This window comes from Rhinopithecus roxellana, chromosome 18, assembly GCF_007565055.1.
Source record: "Rhinopithecus roxellana isolate Shanxi Qingling chromosome 18, ASM756505v1, whole genome shotgun sequence".
Classification (NCBI taxonomy): domain Eukaryota; kingdom Metazoa; phylum Chordata; class Mammalia; order Primates; family Cercopithecidae; genus Rhinopithecus; species Rhinopithecus roxellana.
The window spans coordinates 22,877,312-22,898,715 of NC_044566.1; the positions used below are offsets into that span (position 1 = coordinate 22,877,312).

General features: G+C 39.3%; 1 protein-coding gene across 1 annotated transcript in view; it reads left to right on the forward strand.

Annotated features, from left to right (window-relative positions):
• Positions 1 to 21,404, forward strand: part of GPC5 (glypican 5) — a 1,536,710-nt gene that overhangs the window by 30,950 nt on the left and 1,484,356 nt on the right. The gene's annotated exons all lie outside the window — the stretch shown is intronic.

Consider the following 21,404-nt stretch of genomic DNA (forward strand, 5'->3'; position numbering starts at 1 on the left):
TATTCTCACCCGAAAAAACGATAAGTATGTGAGGTTAGATATATGTTAATTAACCTGATTTAATTATTCCACAATGTATGCAGGTACGTGAATGTTTTGTACTCACATTATAGCGCATAAATATATATAATTACAGTTTTTCAATTAGAGATAAAAAATGAAAGAAGCCTATTATATACATACAGTTTCTTTTTTAAACTTGAAAGTTTCCAATTCAACTGAGAAATAATTACAACTAAAATATTCGTCCACAATGCATACTTGGAATAAAGTGACCAGTGACAGAAGAAAAACAAGTCATTTTAGTTATTTTGGGAAACAAAGAAGATTCCTGATCTCAAGTTTATGTAATTGTTTTGAATAATGATTCTAAATCATAAATCTGATGTTAAATTTCTGGAAGTTATCAGGAAGCTGAACTCTTGCACTGTAGTAGATCAGGATAGGACCTTATAGTAACTGATAGATTTTATCCAGAGCAGGTTTCTGAGGATTTACGGGACACGTGGTGGCAAGTACATCAATTTCATCATGACATTCCTTGACCTTCTTAGGACAAGAATGACTTTTTTTTTTTTTTTGGTGGTGGTGGGGCAGGGTTGGTGGTTGAAGACTGGCAGAATACAGTGCTGCTTTTTTTTTGTTTTTGAGATGAAGTCTTGCTCTTGTCCCCCAGTCTGGAGTGCAATGGCATGATCTCAGCTCACTGCAACCTCTGCCTCCCAGGTTCAAGCAATTCTCCTGCCTCAGCCTCTTGAGTAGCTGGGATTACAGGCACGTACTACCAGGCCCAGCTAATTTTTTGTATTTTTAAGTAGAGACAGGGTTTCAACATGTTGGCCAGGCTGGTCTTGAAACTCCTCACCTCAGGTGATCCGCCTGCCTTGGCCTTCCAAAGTGCTGGGATTACAGGCATGAGCCACCGTGCCTGGCAGAATCCAGTGCTTTCTAAAGACACTAAGAATGTGGTTACTCTTGCTGGATATCATAGCCATGACTAGCATCCCAAGGGCTTAGGAAATACTGGGCCTGGTGTGGAGGCTGGCAATCTGGTATGGGTTGGGAGAAGAAATTGACCCCATTGCTGGAACTGAGAGAGCAGGAATATAATCTACTTGCTGGGATTCAGATAAGAGAGTAAGTCAGGACAAGCAAAGGTACTAATTAAAAATGTTGAACCAATATAGAATTAAGTTTGGGGACTTAAACTCTTGACTATGATTCAAGTAATACTAGAATCTGGGGTGTAATGAAGGCTGCAGGTAGAAATAGGGTAGCTCAGTTGAATCAAGGGAAGATATCTAAGACTGTTAATTTTTAAATGAACTGTTTATTTTTCATTTAAAATGGAAGATTTATGTTTGTATAAGAAAAGCAAATATCATTTCTTGACAGCCTGCTATATACCAGGTACTTGCTAGTATTTAATGTATTTAGATATAATAGCAGAACTTCTCTTGGGGAAATATAACCAGTTTCAAAGTGTTTTTCACCTTATTTCTTTGTTTTCAATTTCAGTCTTTAGGTTAGCATGGTTTCAGAGGTGGTCTCCTATTTCATAAGTTACCTATTTCCTGCGTGAACTAGAATAGTGTGTGATACGGTTAGGCTTTATGTCCCTACCCAAATCTCATCTTGAACTGTAATCTCCAAGTGTTTCGGGAGAGACCTGGTGGCAAGTGATTGGATCATGGGAGCAGTTTCCCCCATGCTCTTCTCGTGATAGTGAGTGAATTCTCATGAAGTCTGATGGTTTTATAAGGGGCTCTTCCCCCTTCACTATTCACTGTTCTCTCTTTCATGTGCCACCATTTAAGATGTGCCTCTTTCCCTTCTGCCATGATTGTAAGTTTCCTGAGGCCTCCCCAGCCATGTGGAACTGTGAGTCAATTAAACTTCATTTCTTTATAAATTAACCAGTCTTCAGTATGTCTTTAGCAGTGTGAAAATTGATGAATACAATCAATTGATACCATGGAGAGTGGGGCACTGCTGTAAAGATACCTGAAAATGTGGAAGTGACTTTGGAACTAGGTAACGGACAGAGGTTGGAACAGTTTGGAGGACTTAGAAGAAGAGAGGAAGATGTGGGAAAGTTTGGAACTTCCTGGAGACTTGTTGAATAGCTTTGATCAAAATGCTGATAGTGATGTGAACAAGGAAGTCTAGATTGAAGTGGTCTTAGATGGGGATCAGGGACTTACTGGGAACTGAAGCAAAGGTCACTCTTGCTATACTTTAGCATTTTGCCCCTGCCCTAGAGATCTGTGGAACTTTGAACTTGAGAGAGATGATCTGAAATGGGAACTTACGTTTAAAAGGGAAACAGAGCATAAAATTTTGGAAAATTTGCAGCCTAACAATGTGATAGAAAAGAAAAACCAATTTTCTGGGGAGAAATTCAAGCCAGCTGCAGAAATTTGCATAAGTAATGAGGAGCCAAATGTTAACCAGCAAGAATATGGGGAAAATGTCTCTATGGCACGTCAGAGACCTTCACTGTAACCCCTCCCATCACAGGCCTGGAGTCTTACAAGGGAAAATTGGTTTAGTGGGTAGAGCCCAGGGGTCTGGTGCTTTGTGCAGCCTCGGGACTTGGTACCCTGAGTCCCAGCTACTCCAACTCCAGCCATGGCATATTAGGGTTCTCTAGAGGGAAATAACTAATAGGAGAGCTGCATATATAAAAGGGAGTTTATTAAGTAGTATTGACTTACACAATCACAAGGTCAAGTCCCACAATAGGACATCTGCAAGCTGAGGAGCCAGGAAGCCAGTTCAACTCTGAAAACCTAGAAGTAGGGAAGCCAACAGTGCAGCCTTCAGTCTGTGGCCAAAGGCCCCAGAGCCCCTAGCAAATCACTGGTGTAGGTTCGAGAGTCCAAAAGCTGAATAGCTTGGAGTCTAATGTTTGAGGGCAGGAAGCATCCATCATGGGAGAAAGATGGAGGCCAGAAGACTTTGCCTGTCTAGTCCTTGCACATTCCTCTATCCTAGCCATGCTGGCAGCTGATTAGATGGTGCCCACCAAGATTAGGGTGGGCCTGTCTTTCCTAGTCCACTGACTCAAATGTTAATCCACTTTGGCAGTATCCTCACAGACACCCCCAGGAACAATATTTTGCATCCTTCAATCCAGTCAAGTTGATACTAAATATTAGCCATCACATGTGCCTAAAAGGGGCCAACATACAACTCAGGCTGTTGCTTCAGAGGGTGCAAGTCCCAAGCCTTGGCAGCTTCCATGTGGTGTTGGGCCTGTGGGTACACAGAAGTCAGTGGGAACCTTGGCCTAGATTTCAGGAGATATATGGAAATGCCTGGATGTCCAAGCAGAAGTTTGCTGCAGGAATGAAGCCCTCATGGAGAACCTCTGCCAGGACAGTGCAGAAGGAAAATGTGGGCTTGGAACCCCCCACAAGAGTCCCCACTGAGGCACTGCCTAGTGCAGCTGTGAGAAGAGGGCCGCAGTTTTCTAGACCCTGGAATGGTGGATCCACTGACAGCTTGCACCATGAGCCTGGAGAAGCCACAGACACTCAATGCCAGCCTGTGAAAGCAGCCAGGAGGGGTGTTGCACCCTACAAAGCTCCATAGTTGCACCCTATGGAGCTGCCCAAGACCATGGGATCCCACCTCTTGGATCGGTGTGACCTTGATGTGAGACATGGAGTCAAAGGAGATCATTTTGGAGTTTTTAAGTTTTAATGACTTCCCTGCCTGGTTTCATACTTGTGTGGGGCCAGTAGCCCCTTTGTTTTGGCTAATTTCTCCCATTTGGAATAAGAACATTTACACCTATACTCCCATTGTGTCTTGGAAGTAACTAACTTGTTTTTATTTTGCAGGCTGATAGATAAAAGGGACTTGCCTTTTCTCAGATGATACTTGCACTTTTGGGTTAATGCTGGAATGAGTTAAGACTTTGGGGGACTGTTTAGAGGCATGTTTGGTTTTGAAATGTGAGGACATGAGATTTGGGAGGGGCCCGGGGTAGAATTATATGGTTTGGCTGTGTCCCTACCTAAAGTTTCATCATAAATTGATATCCCCAGGTGTTGATGGAGAGATCTGGGGCGAAGTGATTAGGTTATGGGAGCTGTTTCCCCCATGCTGTTCTTGTGATAGTGAGTGAATTCTCATGAGATCTGATGGTTTTTAAATGGTGGTTTTTCCTGAGCTGGCACACAGAGTCTGTCTTGCCTGATGCCATGTAAGATGTGCCGCTTCCCCTTCGGCCATGATTGTAAGTTTTCTGAGGTCTTCCCAGCTATGCGGAAATGTGAGACAATTAAACCTCTTGTCTATACAAATTACCCAGTCTTGAGTATGTCTTTATAATAGTGTGAAAATGGACTAATACAATGTGTTTATTTGCTATCCTATTGTTGCAGTTTCTTCACTCCCATAGTTCAGTGAGTGTTACAGCTCTTTCACTGCCACAGTTTGGTGAGTTGCAAGTTCTTGTCTCATGACCAAGAGGAATGATGTAGGCAGTCACTGGAGAGTGAATAAGGCAGAGTAGAATTTTTTTGAGTGATGAAAGAAAGCCCTCAGCAGCAAGAGGAGACACAAAAGTGGGTTGCTGGCTGCAAGGTTGAATCTGGGGTATTTATGGTCTTAGAATAGGGAAATGCATGCTGATTGGCTTATGGATAGGCTTGGAAAAAAAGCATCATTTAGAATGAGGTATGACAGTGTAAAGAACCAATCAGGGGCTGAGGCTTGGTCTTGGACCTTGGCCCAGGACCAATCAGGGGCTGAGTGCACCAAATGAAAATGGAAGTTCTCCAGTCTGTGGACTCTATTCCAAACTGGTAGGTTGGTGTTCAGGCTTCAGACTGTCCTTGGCTTGAAGGCTGAGTGTCACTGGGATGTGTCCCTGTCTACCTCACATACTTATCGTTTTTTTGGGTGAGAATATTTAAAATCTACTCTTTTCACAATTTTGAAATATACAATACATTATAGTCCCCATGCTGTGCAATAGATCCCTTGAATTTATTCCTCCTAACTGAAACATTGTAGCCTTTGACCAACATTCTCTCTTTCCACATTCACACCCCACACTCCCCCTCCACTGGTATGGGGTCATTATTGAGGTGGGCTGATGCCAAAGGAAGTATCTATTGTAACTCGATAAATAATTTTGGTCTGAGCTACATTTATCATTGAAGGTGTATTTCCATCTCACCTCCAACTTCATTACCAGCAAGGTCTTTAGTACGTATAGATCAGTTGAAGCAAATCGATCCTTGAAAAGCAAGAGGTAATGCTTAATTTCATGTGCCAGATAGTTCAGAATATCTTCTTCAGGCTGGATTGCAGGGGCTGCACCATGTGGGTATGGTTTCGTTTAGAGAAATAGCGTGGGTTGTTGGTTATTGAGATAGTCTTTCTGGTGAGTTGGCAAAAAAGCTATAGAATAATTTGAGGTCTCTTTTAAAACTTAGGGGATCAGACTGCAGTTGAATTTTTCGTCCCTCATGTAGCTGGATATGCTGCTGCTGCTGCTGCTGCTGCTGCTGCTGCTGCTGTGTGTGTGTGTGTGTGTGTGTATATGTGTAGTCCTTTTGTCTCCTAAGCTGGTTGACCTGTAGCAGAATGTAACTTGTTGACTCAAAATTCATGATTTCAGGTTTGAGAAGAGGTATTCTGTTTAGCATACCTTGGCTTGAATTAATGAACACAGAAAATATCCTTTCATATTAGATATGCTTGTGATTGGTTATAAAAGTTAAAACTTAAGTATGTGGTTTTGTATGGACATTAATCGACCATTGCTGGAAAAACTGTACTCAATCTGTTGGATCAGTGATGCCATTTATATATATGAAGAACAGTATTACTCTTCTTTATTTATTTATTTATTTATTACTATTATTATTTTTTTATTATACTTTAAGTTCTAGGGTACCTGTGCATAACGTGCAGGTTTGTTACATATGTATATTTGTGCCATGTTGGTGTGCTGCACCCATCAACTCGTCAGCACCCATCAATTCATCATTTATATCATGTATAACTCCCCAATGCAATCCCTCCCCCCTCCCCCCCCATGATAGGCCCTGATGTGTGATGTTCCCCTTCCTGAGTCCAAGTGATCTCATTGTTCAGTTCCCACCTATGAGTGAGAACATGCGGTGTTTGGTTTTCTGTTCTTGTGATAGTTTGCTAAGAATGATGGTTTCCAGCTGCATGCATGTCCCTACAAAGGACGCAAACTCATCCTTTTTTATGGCTGCATAGTATTCCATGGTGTATATGTGCCACATTTTCTTAATCCAGTCTGTCACAGATGGACATTTGGGTTGATTCCAAGTCTTTGCTATTGTGAATAGTGCTGCAATAAACATACGTGTGCATGTATCTTTGTAGTAGAATAATTTATAATCCTTTGGGTATATACCCAGTAGTGGGATGGCTGGGTCATATGGTACATCTAGTTCTAGATCCTTGAGGAATTGCCATGCTGTTTTCCATAATGGTTGAACTAGTTTACAATCCCACCAACAGTGTAAAAGTGTTCCTATTTCTCCACATCCTCTCCAACAACTGTTGTTTCCTGATTTTTTAATGATTGCCATTCTAACTGGTGTGAGATGGTATCTCATTGTGGTTTTGATTTGCATTTCTCTGATGGCCAGTGATGATGAGCATTTTTTCATGTGTCTGTTGGCTGTATGAATGTCTTCTTTTGAGAAATGTCTGTTCATATCCTTTGCCCACTTTTTGATGGGGTGGTTTGTTTTTTTCTTGTATATTTGTTTGAGTTCTTTGTAGATTCTGGATATTAGCCCTTTGTCAGATGAGTAGATTGCAAAAATTTTCTCCCGTTCTGTAGGTTGCCTGTTCACTCTGATGGTAGTTTCTTTTGCTGTGCAGAAGCTCTTTAGTTTAATGAGATCCCATTTGTCAATTTTGGCTTTTGCTGCCATTGCTTTTGGTGTTTTAGACATGAAGTCCTTGCCCATGCCTATGTCCTGAATGGTACTACCTAGATTTTCTTCTAGCGTTTTTATGGTATTAGGTCTAACATTTAAGTCTCTAATCCATCTTGAATTAATCTTCGTATAAGGAGTAAGGAAAGGATCCAGTTGCAGCTTTCTACTTATGGCTAGCCAATTTTCCCAGCACCATTTATTAAATAGGGAATCCTTTCCCCATTTCTTGTTTCTCTCAGGTTTGTCAAAGATCAGATGGCTGTAGATGTGCGGTATTATTTCTGAGGACTCTGTTCTGTTCCATTGGTCTATATCTCTGTTTTGGTACCAGTACCATGCTGTTTTGGTTACTGTAGCCTTGTAGTATAGTTTGAAGTCAGGTAGCGTGACGCCTCCAGCTTTGTCCTTTTGACTTAGGATTGTCTTGGCAATGTGGGCTCTTTTTTGGTTCCATATGAACTTTAAAGCAGTTTTTTCCAATTCTGTGAAGAAACTCATTGGTAGCTTGATGGGGATGGCATTGAATCTATAAATAACGTTGGGCAGTATGGCCATTTTCACGATATTGATTCTTCCTATCCATGAGCATGGTATGTTCTTCCATTTGTTTGTGTCCTCTTTTATTTCACTGAGCAGTGGTTTGTAGTTCTCCTTGAAGAGGTCCTTTACATCCCCTGTAAGTTGGATTCCTAGGTATTTTATTCTCTTTGAAGCAATTGTGAATGGAAGTTCATTCCTGATTTGGCTCTCTGTTTGTCTGTTACTGGTGTATAAGAATGCTTGTGATTTTTGCACATTAATTTTATATACTGAGACTTTGCTGAATTTTCTTATCAGCTTCAGGAGATTTTGGGCTGAGACAATGGGGTTTTCTAAATATACAATCATGTCATCTGCAAACAGGGACAATTTGACTTCTTCTTTTCCTAACTGAGTACCCTTTATTTCTTTCTCTTGCCTGATTGCCCTAGCCAGAACTTCCAACACTATGTTGAATAGGAGTGGTGAGAGAGGGCATCCCCGTCTTGTACCAGTTTTCAAAGGGAATTTTTCCAGTTTTTGCCCATTCAGTATGATATTGGCTGTGGGTTTGTCATAAATAGCTCTTACTATTTTGAGGTACGTTCCATCAATACCGAATTTATTGAGCGTTTTTAGCATGAAGGGCTGTTGAATTTTGTCAAAAGCCTTTTCTGCATCTATTGAGATAATCATGTGGTTCTTGACTTTGGTTCTGTTTATATGCTGGATTATGTTTATTGATTTGCGAATGTTGAACCAGCCTTGCATCCCAGGGATGAAGCCCACTTGATCATGGTGGATAAGCTTTTTGATGTGCTGCTGAATCCGGTTTGCCAGTATTTTATTGAGGATTTTTGCATCGATGTTCATCATGGATATTGGTCTAAAATTCTCTTTTTTTGTTGTGTCTCTGCCAGGCTTTGGTATCAGGATGATGTTGGCCTCATCAAATGAGTTAGGGAGGATTCCCTCTTTTTCTATTGATTGGAATAGTTTCAGAAGGAATGGTACCAGCTCCTCCTTGTACCTCTGGTAGAATTCAGCTGTGAATCCATCTGGTCCTGGACTTTTTTGGTGGGTAGGCTATTAATTGTTGCCTCAATTTCAGAGCCTGCTATTGGTCTATTCAGGGATTCAACTTCTTCCTGGTTTAGTCTTGGGAGAGTGTAAGTGTCCAGGAAATTATCCATTTCCTCTAGATTTTCTAGTTGATTTGCGTAGAGGTGTTTACAGTATTCTCTGATGGTAGTTTTGTATTTCTGTGGGGTTGGTGGTGATATCCCCTTTATCATTTTTTATTGCATCTATTTGATTCCTCTCTCTTTTCTTCTTTATTAGTCTTGCTAGCGGTCTGTCAATTTTGTTGATCTTTTCAAAAAACCAACTCCTGGATTCATTGATTTTTTGGAGGGTTTTTTGTGTCTCTATCTCCTTCAGCTCTGCTCTGATCTTAGTTATTTCTTGCCTTCTGCTAGCTTTTGAATGTGTTTGCTCTTGCCTCTCTAGTTCTTTTAATTGTGATGTTAGAGTGTCCATTTTAGATCTTTCCTGCTTTCTCTTGTGGGCATTTAGTGCTATAAATTTCCCTCTACACACTGCTTTAAATGTGTCCCAGAAATTCTGGTATGTTGTATCTTTGTTCTCATTGGTTTCAAATAACATCTTTATTTCTGCCTTCATTTCATTATGTACCCAGTAGTCATTCAGGAGCAGGTTGTTCAGTTTCCATGTAGTTGAGCGGTTTTGATTGAGTTTCTTAGTCCTGAGTTCTAGTTTGATTGCACTGTGGTCTGAGAGACAGTTTGTTATAATTTCTGTTCTTGTACATTTGCTGAGGAGTGCTTTACTTCCAATTATGTGGTCAATTTTGGAATAAGTGCGATGTGGTGCTGAGAAGAATGTATATTCTGTTGATTTGGGGTGGAGAGTTCTGTAGATGTCTATTAGGTCCGCTTGGTGCAGAGATGAGTTCAATTCCTGGATATCCTTGTTAACTTTCTGTCTCGTTGATCTGTCTAATGTTGACAGTGGAGTGTTGAAGTCTCCCATTATTATCGTATGGGAGTCTAAGTCTCTTTGTAAGTCTCTAAGGACTTGCTGTATGAATCTGGGTGCTCCTGTATTGGGTGCATATATATTTAGGATAGTTAGCTTTTCCTGTTGAATTGATCCCTTTACCATTATGTAATGGCCTTCTTTGTCTCTTTTGATCTTTGATGGTTTAAAGTCTGTTTTATCAGAGGCTAGAATTGGAAGCCCTGCTTTTTTTTGTTCTCCATTTGCTTGGTAGATCTTCCTCCATCCCTTTATTTTGAGCCTATGTATGTCTCTGCATGTGAGATGGGTCTCCTGAATACAGCAGAGTGATGGATCTTGCCTCTTTATCCAGTTTGCCAGTCTGTGTCTTTTAATTGGAGCATTTAGTCCATTTACATTTAAGGTTAATATTGTTATGTGTGAACTTGATCGTGCCATTATGATATTAACTGGTTATTTTGCTCGTTAGTTGATGCAGTTTCTTCCTAGCCTCGATGGTCTTTACATTTTGGCATGTTTTTGCAATGGATGGTACCGGTTGTTCCTTTCCATGTTTAGGGCTTCCTTCAGGGTCTCTTGTAAGGCAGTCCTGGTGGCGACAAAATCCGCAGGCGTGGGACCCTCCCGGCCAGGTGTGGGATGTAATCTCCTGGTGTGCCATTTGCTAAGACCCTTGATAAAGCGCAGTATTGAGGTGGGAGTTACCCGATTTTCCAGGTGTTGTGTGTCTCAGTTCCCCTGGCTAGGAAAAGGGATTCCCTTCCCCCTTGTGCTTTCCAGGTGAGGCGATGCCTCACCCTGCCTCAGCTCTTGCTGGTCAGGCTGCAGCAGCTGACCAGCACCGATTGTCCGGCACTCCCTAGTGAGATGACCCCACTACCTCAGTTGAAAATGCAGAAATCACCGGTCTTCTGTGTCGCTCGTGCTGGGAGTTGGAGACTGGAACTGTTCCTATTCGGCCATCTTCAGTGACTGTTTTAATGTCAAGGACTGAGTAGACTGTTGCTCTTGTTTAGACAGTTTCCAAATTCTAGAGGATTCAGGCAGAGAGAAGCAAACGTGCTCCAAATTTTGTTCCTAGGAGTATACCTTGCTCAATTATTAAAGGCTGTAAATAGTTCAAAATAAGTTTCCTTGACTCGCTTCTAGAGCCCCCACGTTGCACGCCAAAAATGTTGCAGGACTTTTCCTTAGTTCAGATAAAGATGGGGTCCTTGTTCCATGGCCTATAAAGTTTGGGCTCACAGATGGTCTGAACGGTGAGTAAAGCAAGGTTTTATTGAGTGAAAAAGAAAAAAGGGAAAACAGGGACTCTCTGCAAGCCCACAGGATCCTGCTAGATTGCTTCCCACCTTCCCAGTTCAAATCCCAGGTTCCACACCACAGTATTACTCTTCTGTCTGTGAATATTATGTTGACCTTATTTGTCCGAATTTGTCAGTTGCCAAATGTTACTTATTTTTATTGAATCAAGAACAATAAAAACTCATAATAGCTAAATACTTAATACTCTTCTGAATTTTTTCATTTTAATAAATAATATCAACATATACTTTTATAGGACAGTGCCTGTATTTTGTGAAGTAAAAAACATGAATCTATAAATTACAATAGTACATTAAGGAAAAATATTTGTAAAAATATAAATACTGTAGCCACAAATGCTATTTCAAATGGCTTACTGAACCAGTTTTTTATGTCCTCAGCAATATGTTCTTCTTATATATATATTTAAGATGATCTCATTCATTTTGAGCTAAGGTGGTGTCTTATTAGGTTTCTTATAAAATATTATATGTGCCTTTAGGGAGAAAGGGAAGGAGGCTAACACTTTACTGAAGGTCTTTTGTGCCAGGTACTGTGGTAGTCACTTGGAAAGAAGATGAAGGTGGTTCTTATCCTATTGGAGCTCATAGTCTTGGGAGAGAAGTAGTACCAATTAATTACACATAAGCAAATGTTCAGGAAAGCAAAGTAAAACACTTGAATAAACCATACTTTTTCTTTTCTTTTTTTTTATCTTCTACTCCATCGACTGATTCTTCCCAGGCTCTTTTGAAGGCTTTCTCCTCTGTTCCAATTCATATTGGCATGACTCCAGCTTTGTGTTGGCCAGTGGTTCTCAACCAGAGATGGTTATACCCAAGGGGAGACATTCAGCAATGTCTAGAGACATTTTGATTGTTATAGCTGATGTGTATGTAGACACATGCTAGTGGCATCCGATGGGTAGAGTTCAGGAATGCTGCTAAGCATCTTGCAGGGTTTAAGATGGCTCCCTGACAAAAAAAGAATTACGTAGCCCCAAGTATAAATAGTGCTAAAATTGAGAGATCTTCTAAACTTCATTAACTAAACTTTCTCCTTAGGTGATCTTATAAAAATCTTCGGTATTTGATACCATCATTTGTTTCATGTGTCCCAGTTTATATTTTCAATCTGCATCTTTTTCCTGGGTTCCAAACTTGCATATTCAAATATTATTTCTGTATCTTTAATTGGATGTCTAATAGCCTTCTTATTTCCAAAGCTGAATTCTGTTTTTCTTCTTTCCTGCAAACCTGTTGCTTGTGTATTCTTCTTTTCTCTTGATGGTACTCAAATTTATGCAGTTTCTCAAGCTAAAATCTAAGGATTATCCTTGATTCCCCTCTCTCTATCATCTGCCAAGTCTTACTCAAGGCATTGCTCTCCAGGTTATCTTCTACCTTCAGTATATATATTAAACTTACCCACTTCTTACTTTCACCCTAGTCCTAACTCTCATTTGCAATACAGGAATACTGATTCTCAAAATAACCATTAGAGTGAAATTTTAAGAAACAAATAAAATCAGGTTACTCCTGTCATTGTAATCAAGTTGCTATCATCATTGCAATACAATTCTTCTTAAGTATGATCTATAAGGCCCCGTGTGAACCAGCCTCATCTCCTGTTTTTCTCCCCTTTGTTTACATGCTGAGATTCTTGCCTTTTCCTTTTTTCTTAGATTTTTATTAATTTGACTATAATGTTCTTAGACATGATTTTCTTTGCCTTCATTTGGCTTGGGGTTCAGTGAGCTTCTTAAATTTGTTAATTTGTGGTGTTCACCAAATTTGAGAAATTTATAGTAATTTTTTCATGGAATATTTTACCATCCCTCTTTCCTCTCTTCTTGCCTCTGAGACTCCAATCTTACCTATGTTAGACTTTTTGCTGTTATCCCACAGGTCCCTAAGTCTTGTTCCTTTCATCCATCTATCCACCCATCATCTATTTATTTTTAATCTTTTCCTCTGTCTTCTTCAGATCACATTATTTTCTATGGGTCTATCTTCAAGTTTATTAACTCTCCTCTGTCAGCTCTACTTAGCTTTCAAGCTCACACAGTGAACTTTTTATTTTATATATTTTTCAGTTACAGAATTTCCATTTTGTTCTTTCTCCTGTGGAGAATCTCTGTCCTGTAATTTATTCTGAGTTTATGTTCTTTTACCTCATTGGAGATAGTTGTAATACCTACTTCAAAGCATTTCTCTGTTAATTCTAATGTCTGGTGTTGGCCTTAAGTTATTGACTTATCTCTTGAATACAGTCATATTATACTGACTCTTCATATGTTCAGTAATTTTAGGTTGTCCCTTGGACACTATGGATGTTATATTATTGTGACTGGATTCTATTATATTGCTTAGTTACGATATGTTTGTCTTAGGAGTAACATAACTCGTTTGGACTCAAACTATCACTGTCTCTTGGGCAACAACTATAATTTTCATTCAGTTCCTTCATCTTTAGCTTGCCAAGAGCTAGGCTGCTTATAGTTTGCTCTAGTTATGTGAGGTGCGGTTCAGGGATCGGCCAGAGATTGGGCAGAGTTTACACAGAAACTAGGTTCTTGCTCTCTGGCCCTCTCTTCCCTGGTATTCCCTCTTCACTTTCTAGAAACTCTGATTGCCCCAATCTCTGTCTTCTAGTTCTTCAGTCCAGAAAAACTATGAGTTTTCGATTTGAGTCACTTTGTACGTGGAATATCCTCAAGCTAAAGGCCACAGAGATAGAAAACTAATCCTCTGCTTTTTTTCTTCCTTCAAATATTGACTCATCTTCAGAATCTTCCCTCTTTTTCCACTCTCTAGGGCTTTCAAGTCTGTTGCATTTTCCCAGAGTTAATGGTTACTATCTGTAAGATAGTGTAGCCATACTGTAAGTCGGACCCTTTTTGTTTCTTAGACATATAAGATTCATTTTCACTGCAGGGCAGGGAACTTGAGTAGCCATTAAAGAGGTGTTATCAGACCTTCATTTAAGTATAAAGTCCCTTCAAAGTTGTGGGATAAATCATAGAAGAAAGTAAATGGTTTGGCATGCTATTACCCTGGGAAATATTGTTGCTATTGTATTGGCTAGATTTCTTTATATTGCAGGTGATTGGAGAACCTATGGTGGATCCAGACTTTGAGCTTGAAAATGACTATGGCGTTTGCAAACCTTGCACCTTTGCACCATCAAATTCATTTTCAGTAGAAGAGAGAAAACTTTGCTTTCCTGGGACCTTTGCTTTCCTGGATTTTCAAAGAAAATTCCAGCAGGAGGCACAGATGCTGGCTAGCTCTCAGCAGATTGTTCTAGATTAATGGTCTTAAGTATTTTTTATTCTATATAGATGAATGATTACATGTGTGTCAGTCAAAACCCTTCTGCCATTATAACATTTCCAAAACTCCTCTCAGTTCCTGAATGTATGTAAAGAAGATAGTCTTAGAAAAGGTAGGAGGAGCAAGTTTACCAATTATCAATTTTCTATTGTGAATTTCAAGGCTCTGTTTTCATCTGGTGAGCATTTGGTATTTCACAACATGTAACATCCACTCTGGTACATATAAGTATGTCTTGATCTCAACGTATTGGTACCAAAGACTTCTCTATGTCTACCATCCGTAAAGCTAACGTGCTGCAATTGTAAAAATCCTGTAAGTTAACTAGAGGAGAGGTAAAAGTTGAAATAAAAGTAGAATGCATATTATCAACCAGCAATCCTACTTTAAATATATTTTTTATTATAAAATAAAGCACAGACACAGGAAGTCACACAAATGTATGGCTTAATAAGTTATTATAAGTTGAACATCCTTGTAACTACCACCCAGGTTGAAAACTTGAAACTTGCGGCAGTATCTTGAAAGTCCTTCCATGAGTCACATTTTATTAACAAAATATTCTCTTATCACTAAGTTACCACTATACTATTTGTATAATAATTTCTTTTGTTGTTGTTAAAAAGTGGTTTTTATCACTTCCATGTGTTGCCCATTTTAAAAGAACGTTTGTTATATCTTCTATGTCTCTCCTTTTTTTGTGATAAAAATATAGAACATGACATCTACTCTCTTAATAAATGTTTAAGTGTGTGTTATAGTATTGCTAACTATAAGCACAGTATTGTGCAACAGATCTCTAGAACTTTATTATTTTGTATAACTCTTGTAACATACCAGGTCTCCCTCCATCTCTTTCTTTGCCTTATATATCCGTTGAGAATCTGGACCACTTGGCTTTCAGAGTTTTCCAGTCTGTATATTGCTGATTGCATACTCATGGTGGCAACAAAAATGTTCCTTAGTGCTTTGTGTTTCTTCCAATTTGGCAGCTGGATTCAGAGACAAGATCAGACTCAGGTTTGATTCCTTCGGCAAGATGTTAGTTGGTATTTGGCAGGGACTATAGAAGGCACTTAAGGTCTGGTTGTCTCTGTGATTTTAGCAGCTACTGTTGCTTAATGCCTATATCCATCAGTTCCTTGGAGATTAATGGTGACATTCACATTTTATTATTTCTCTTATTATTTATTATGAAGAGAGGCTTCTCCCATCTGCTGTTTGGTTATTTACTGGTACAGTTCATATCCAAAAGGAAGGATACCTATTTGCTTCTTTCTTTTTATTTACTATTTTACAAATTAATATAATCTTCCCTCATCATCCTCCAAAGCTGACAAACTTAAAACAATCAATACAGTCCCATGGATTTAAGCATATTTGATTGGTTGCAATCTATTACAATTATTATTAAAGCTCAAATTGTCTCATATTTGGCCACTGCAAACATTTTGAAGGTGGCTTCTTTCATAAACAAAATTGTGTCTCCCCAATATTTATATTAAAGCTCCCAATGTGATTGTATTTAGAGATGGACTTAGAGATTAAGCAGGTAATTAAGGTTATATGAGGCCACAAGGGTAGGACCCTAATCCATTATGACTGTTGTCATCAGAAGAGGAAGGGACACCAGGAGTCTGCGTGCCCAGAGAAATGGCCATGTGAGGGCACAGAGAGAAGATGTCATATGCAAGCCAACGAGAGACCAACCCAGTGGGCACCCTGACTTTAAACTTCCAGCCTCCAGAACTGTTGTTTTCTGTTGTTTAAGCTCCGGTCCGTGGTATTTTGTCATGGTAGCCCAAGCAGACTAACATAGTTCCTGTGTTCTTTTGATATGGCCTTGTAGTTATTTGATAGATTCTTTGCTATCTGCTGCATAAGATGTTTTAGTCAGACTGTCATCTGACAGATTTTCTGCCCCAGAAGAATGAGCCATTTCTTCAAGAAGCACTGATTTCTTCTTGAGGAAACGGTGCTTCAAGACCATAATCCGGGCATGAGGAATGCCCTTTGCTATCTGGTTAGTGGTTGTTTTGGGGTCTTTTCGGGGAAGGTAGGAATTACGTACTTTTTAAAGGTAAACTTCTCTGTGAGTTCATATTAGTACTTCTAATTCAGATTCAAGATTACAGAGTCTTACTTAACTTCTTCTTTATCATGTCTGTATCTCCGTTCTTCCATACTAATAATCCAGATTTTCAAGAATACAGGATGGAATTAGAAGACAGAATTACATTCAGAAACTGCTTATTTGTTTATCCCATATTAGACTCACAACAATTTCGTGACATAAAGTACCGTTTTTAGTATTTATCCTGTTGTTTCTTCAGGGGCTCACATGATCAATATCTCACTTTGGTATTTGTTGTCACTATCTTCCAAATTCTTTCATTCTTTTTGATTTTTCAAAGTTTTTATTTTTAATTTTCTATTTCTCTTAAGGTATTACGTTTGTGTGATTGGCTCTGGTGTTCCTTCTAGTGAGGCTTCATTTAGAATTATTTTCTTTCATCTTTAGTTTTTATCCTGAGTACTATCACCTCATATCTGAGTTTTAAAATTCTGACACATGTTGTTCTTTCATATTTTGTGTCATTGTCTTTCAGCTTGTTTTGAAATAGTATGACTAAATTTTTGATCTTTTTTTGGAGGGGAGCATATCATTCCGGCATATGTTTTCTTGTCTGTGGGATATTATTCTGTTTCTTATTCTCTTTTTTATTATAGTAACTCAGAGTATTGACCTCAATACTTTTGTTGTTCATTTTATATAAAGTTAGTATTTGTTTTACTTAACATTTTTATTGAGACAGGCTTCAGCATAGCTTCTCTAACACTGCAGAGCTTCCTCTTCTGTTGTTTTTGTGTAGTGTTTAAAAAAGTGGAAGCTTGTTTTATGTTATTTTCTGGATTTATTTTCCTTTGCACTTTGGGCTAGACTTTCTCTGTGTCCTGAATCCCTTTTCTGTTGAATTTTGATTCCACTTACAGAATTTTCTCTTTTGTGTGTGATTCTGTCCTGGAAAGGAGCCCTGCTGGACCTGTGTAAGAGTTTACTGGGGTGGGGACTGCTCTTGTTCCTTCTTTTCTATCATGGGTCAATAGAACACATTTAATGATTGAGGGGGCAAAATTCTCCCAGTTTCAACTGCTACAGTAGCCACCTTTACTTGTAAGGAATGTGTTCCAAGACCCACAGTAGATCCCTGAAGCATCAGATAGAACCAAATGCAATTGCTGTCAGTCAGAACATGTTTCTGTTCATATCTTCCACCCACACATTGAATACTTTTCCATCTTAACTAAGTACTTATGCGCTGTGGCCGTAACTTTTCAGTTTGAATTGCGATGGCAAAACTAGCACAAATTATTTTTCCTTTCTTCACAATTTTGTGGATAGAAGATTCATTCTTATGTAGATCTTAGTAAACTCAGCATATCGTTATTTTTTCTTTTCTTATTAACTGAAGAACTTTTACCTTTTCACGTAAGTGAAGCACTTTGGGCAAATCCAGATTGCCAGCATTATTACTCTTGTGCTTTGGAGCCATTTTGAAGTAAAATAAAGGTTACTTGAACACAAGCACTGCCATACCGGGACAGTGGATCTGACCACCAAGAGGGCTAGAAAGTGACTAATGAGTGCGGAGCATAGACAGCGGAGATCTCCTGGACAAAGGGGTGATCGACTCCCTAGGTGGGATGGATCAGGAAAGCATGAGATTTTATCGTACTACTCAGAGTAGCAAGCAATTTAAACCTTATGAGTTTCTGGTTTTTTTTTTTTTTTTTTGAGACAGAGTCTCACTCTGTCTCACAGGCTTGAGGGCAGTGGCGTGATCTTGGCTCACGGCAACCTTCACCTCCCAAGTACAAGCGATTCTGCTGCCTCAGCCTCCTGAGTATCTGGGATTGCAGGTACACGCCACCATGCCTGGCTAATTTTTGTAGTGGTAGTAGAGATGGGGTTTTGCCGTGTTGGCCAGGCTGGTCGCAAACTCCTGACCTCAAGTGATCTGCTCTTGGCCTCCCAAAGTGCTGGGATTACAGGCATGAGCCATCACACCTGGGCAAAATCTTGTAAGAGTTTTAGTTCTGGAATTTCCCATTTAATATTTTCAGACTGTGATTGACTGTGGGGAACTGAAAGCATGGAAAGTGGCACCATGGTTAAGTGGGGGAGCGACTGTATTCTCAAGTGAGTCTCTGTGCATTCCTGTGACTCCTGCTCAATAGTTTGGGGTTCTCCTGATCTCAGATCCTTCAGACATTCCTCCGTTGCATCTTTCTTCTACCCTGTGCCCTCCTCTGATACCATGAAGATCTTGAGCCTATTGCTGGTTTCTCCCCATTCTGTTTGTATTTTAAAGTTTGTGGGGTATCATGTCATCTGATTTTTTTTTTTTGGGGGGGGGAGTTGGTTTTCTAGTTCTATCTGGTTTTATGTGGGGATTTGGAGATAGTGAAAATGATACTGCCAGTGCCACTGCCACCATATTTCCAGAATGCCTCCTGATATTTCTATTTAACATATTAAAAATATACAAGCAGGTAGATAATCTGTAAATTTCTTATGCTAGAGAACCGAAAGGAAGACGTGTTAACCACTACTGCTGCTTCTGGGTGAGAATTCAGAAATATCCCCATAATTCTGGTTGAAGTCTCCTTCATTGAGGCACATACTGTTTTATTTTTAGTTTTGTTTTTAGTACTCTGTTTCCTTTGTAGTTTGATTTTATTGTTTAGAAACGTGACTGTCACTCCAGAGCCTGGGTTGTGTACTCTTGCTGTCTCATAGAATTCTGGGATCATGCCGTGTTCCTCAAAGCCAGGCATTGAAATCTTCAGAGACCTCTAGTTACCATGCATAATAGTATCTACGTTCACTCTAGCTTTGCTTTCTTATGATGCCTGTTCTGTTTACAATAGGAGCCTAGGCTTTATGTCACCCAAACATCTTATTATGCCCTTCGTGCTGATACAGTGAACAGAATGTAAAAGATGGCACTTTCCCTGTGGATTTTGTTCATCATGTCTGTCTTTTGGACTGATATAGTAACTTAGAGAACGCATTTCCTGTCAACTCTTTTCCCTTTTCACTGTGACCCCAACTCTGAATTATTTAAGCTTATCTTATAAGTGATACTGATGGAAATGTGCCAAGGAGAGATAAGTTGGTCTTTGAAGTATAGTCTTAATTTGGTTTGGAATTTAGTTTAATGTTGTCATTACAAATGTCCAAGATTCTACGTGAAAGTCTGAATTAATCCACGCAGACCGTTGTCAACTTGACAAAGGTACTTATGCTAAGTGGTCTAAATTGCTATCCATGCTTACTCAGAGTGGCTGCTAAGACATGACAGTTTCCCTCTTATATCATGTTTAGAATAGCAGTCAAGGCAATTTGTAACATCTTTTCAGGTATACTTTCTACCATTTAAAATTTGGGCAAAAAGGCAAATGGGAACTCTATATATTTTAGCCTATTTTACTTTAAATAAAACTTCATGGGTAATTCTTAACCTGAAATTTATTTTCTTGTAACTTACCAAACAGATACCTTCTTTCAAAACAGGAGTAGAAAATGGCCAGTTTTGTCTATAAACAAACCATTTACAGACTTAAGACAGTTATTTTCCTCTTAGTGGACTAATGGTGAGGAATATAGCTTGGGAATTAGCCTGCCTGTTTCCAAACACCAGCTCTACCATTTTGTAGTATGTAGGCATGTGATGCTGGACAGTTTTCAAGCCTCTTTATGCCTCCATTTCCTCATATGTGAACTGTGGTAGTAATGGCACCTCTATCACAGGGTTGATGTGATGGTTAAATGACGTAATGCATATACATGGCAGATTCATAACTATTGGTTTAATGAATGAAAATTGAGTGTTTATAATGTCTCAGGCAATGTGCTGGGCAATTGGGATATGATCATTAGCAAAAAATCCTCCATGTGGAGCTTTACAGTATAGGTCACAGGAATAATTAATTAGTAATCATATTAACGAGTATAAAATTGCAACCCTGTTAAGTGCAATGGAGAGGTATGTAGCTCTCCAGGAATGTGTAACAGGGGCTTGAGCTGTCTGGGGGCTTAAGGAAACTTCCCCTTGGAAAGACTGAGTGAAGATGTAAAGAAAAATAGGTGGGGATGAAATAAGTGAGGATTTGCTGCATGCATGCATGAGAACAGGTAGGGTGAGGGGTGTTTGAGACAGAGAGAAGACCATGGAAAATGGCTGTGTGGCAAGAGAGAGCTTGGTGAACACGGAGAGCTGAAATAAGGCCACAGTGTGATGGGAAGAGTACAATGGCCAGTGTTTCTGGAGATGAGACTGAAGAAGGAGGGAGGAAAGTAGGGGTCACAACTTGGAGGCCTTCACAGGACATGTTTAGGAACTGGTCTAACAAAACAGTGTTAGATATTTAACTTCCAAAGAGATGTTTGCTATGATCTGCTGTTATTGTTCTTTTTGTTCCTCAGCAGTCTTTCCTACACTAAATATGTTTATAAACTTTAAGATTTATTCATTAATTCTTTTCCTCAGTCTCTGTTATTGCTTTTCTCTGGATGCTAATTCCTCAATCCTTCAATTTAGGAATAAACTTGAGAAGATAGCTTTTTTTTTTTTTTTTTTTTTTTCCAAACAATTTTACTATTTGAAGTAGAATTTGCTCTTCGGTAACTTTAGGCAAGACAAGTGAAAAACAATTGCCAAAATGTTACCTACTGTGACACTTATGAATATTTTATGCTTCTTAGCCTTTGTAAAGTGCCGAAATTCTGTCATTTGTTATTTGTCTGACTTAAACTACAGCCGAAATTGTTAGAGATTTTGGTGTCTCATGTTGACAGGAAGCTCAGAGTGCTTTCACATATTTTCCTCTGACCCAGAAACAACTTTTGGAAACATGAGACCTGAGGCCAACTCTGTGTGAAACAGTAGGAAGAGCTTGAAAGGTGGCTGTTAGGTGCATGCGTCTTGTGTGTGTCTTTGTGCATGCACCTATTTTGCTGATCTAAAATTGGTTGAAGAAGAACTAATGTGGAACCTGTGAAACTCCCAGAGATTTAGGGCCACAATTCTTCTTCTTATTCTAAAGTAATTAAATAACTGTATTAGATTAGGCTATCACATAAATAAAATTGTCCTGAGCTTTACATATAATCTAGTAGCCTTGGAATGCCCTGGGGCTCACATCAACTCTCTCCATCAGGTTTCCTCTTTGGGCACTCACTCTCTGTGCTCCACAT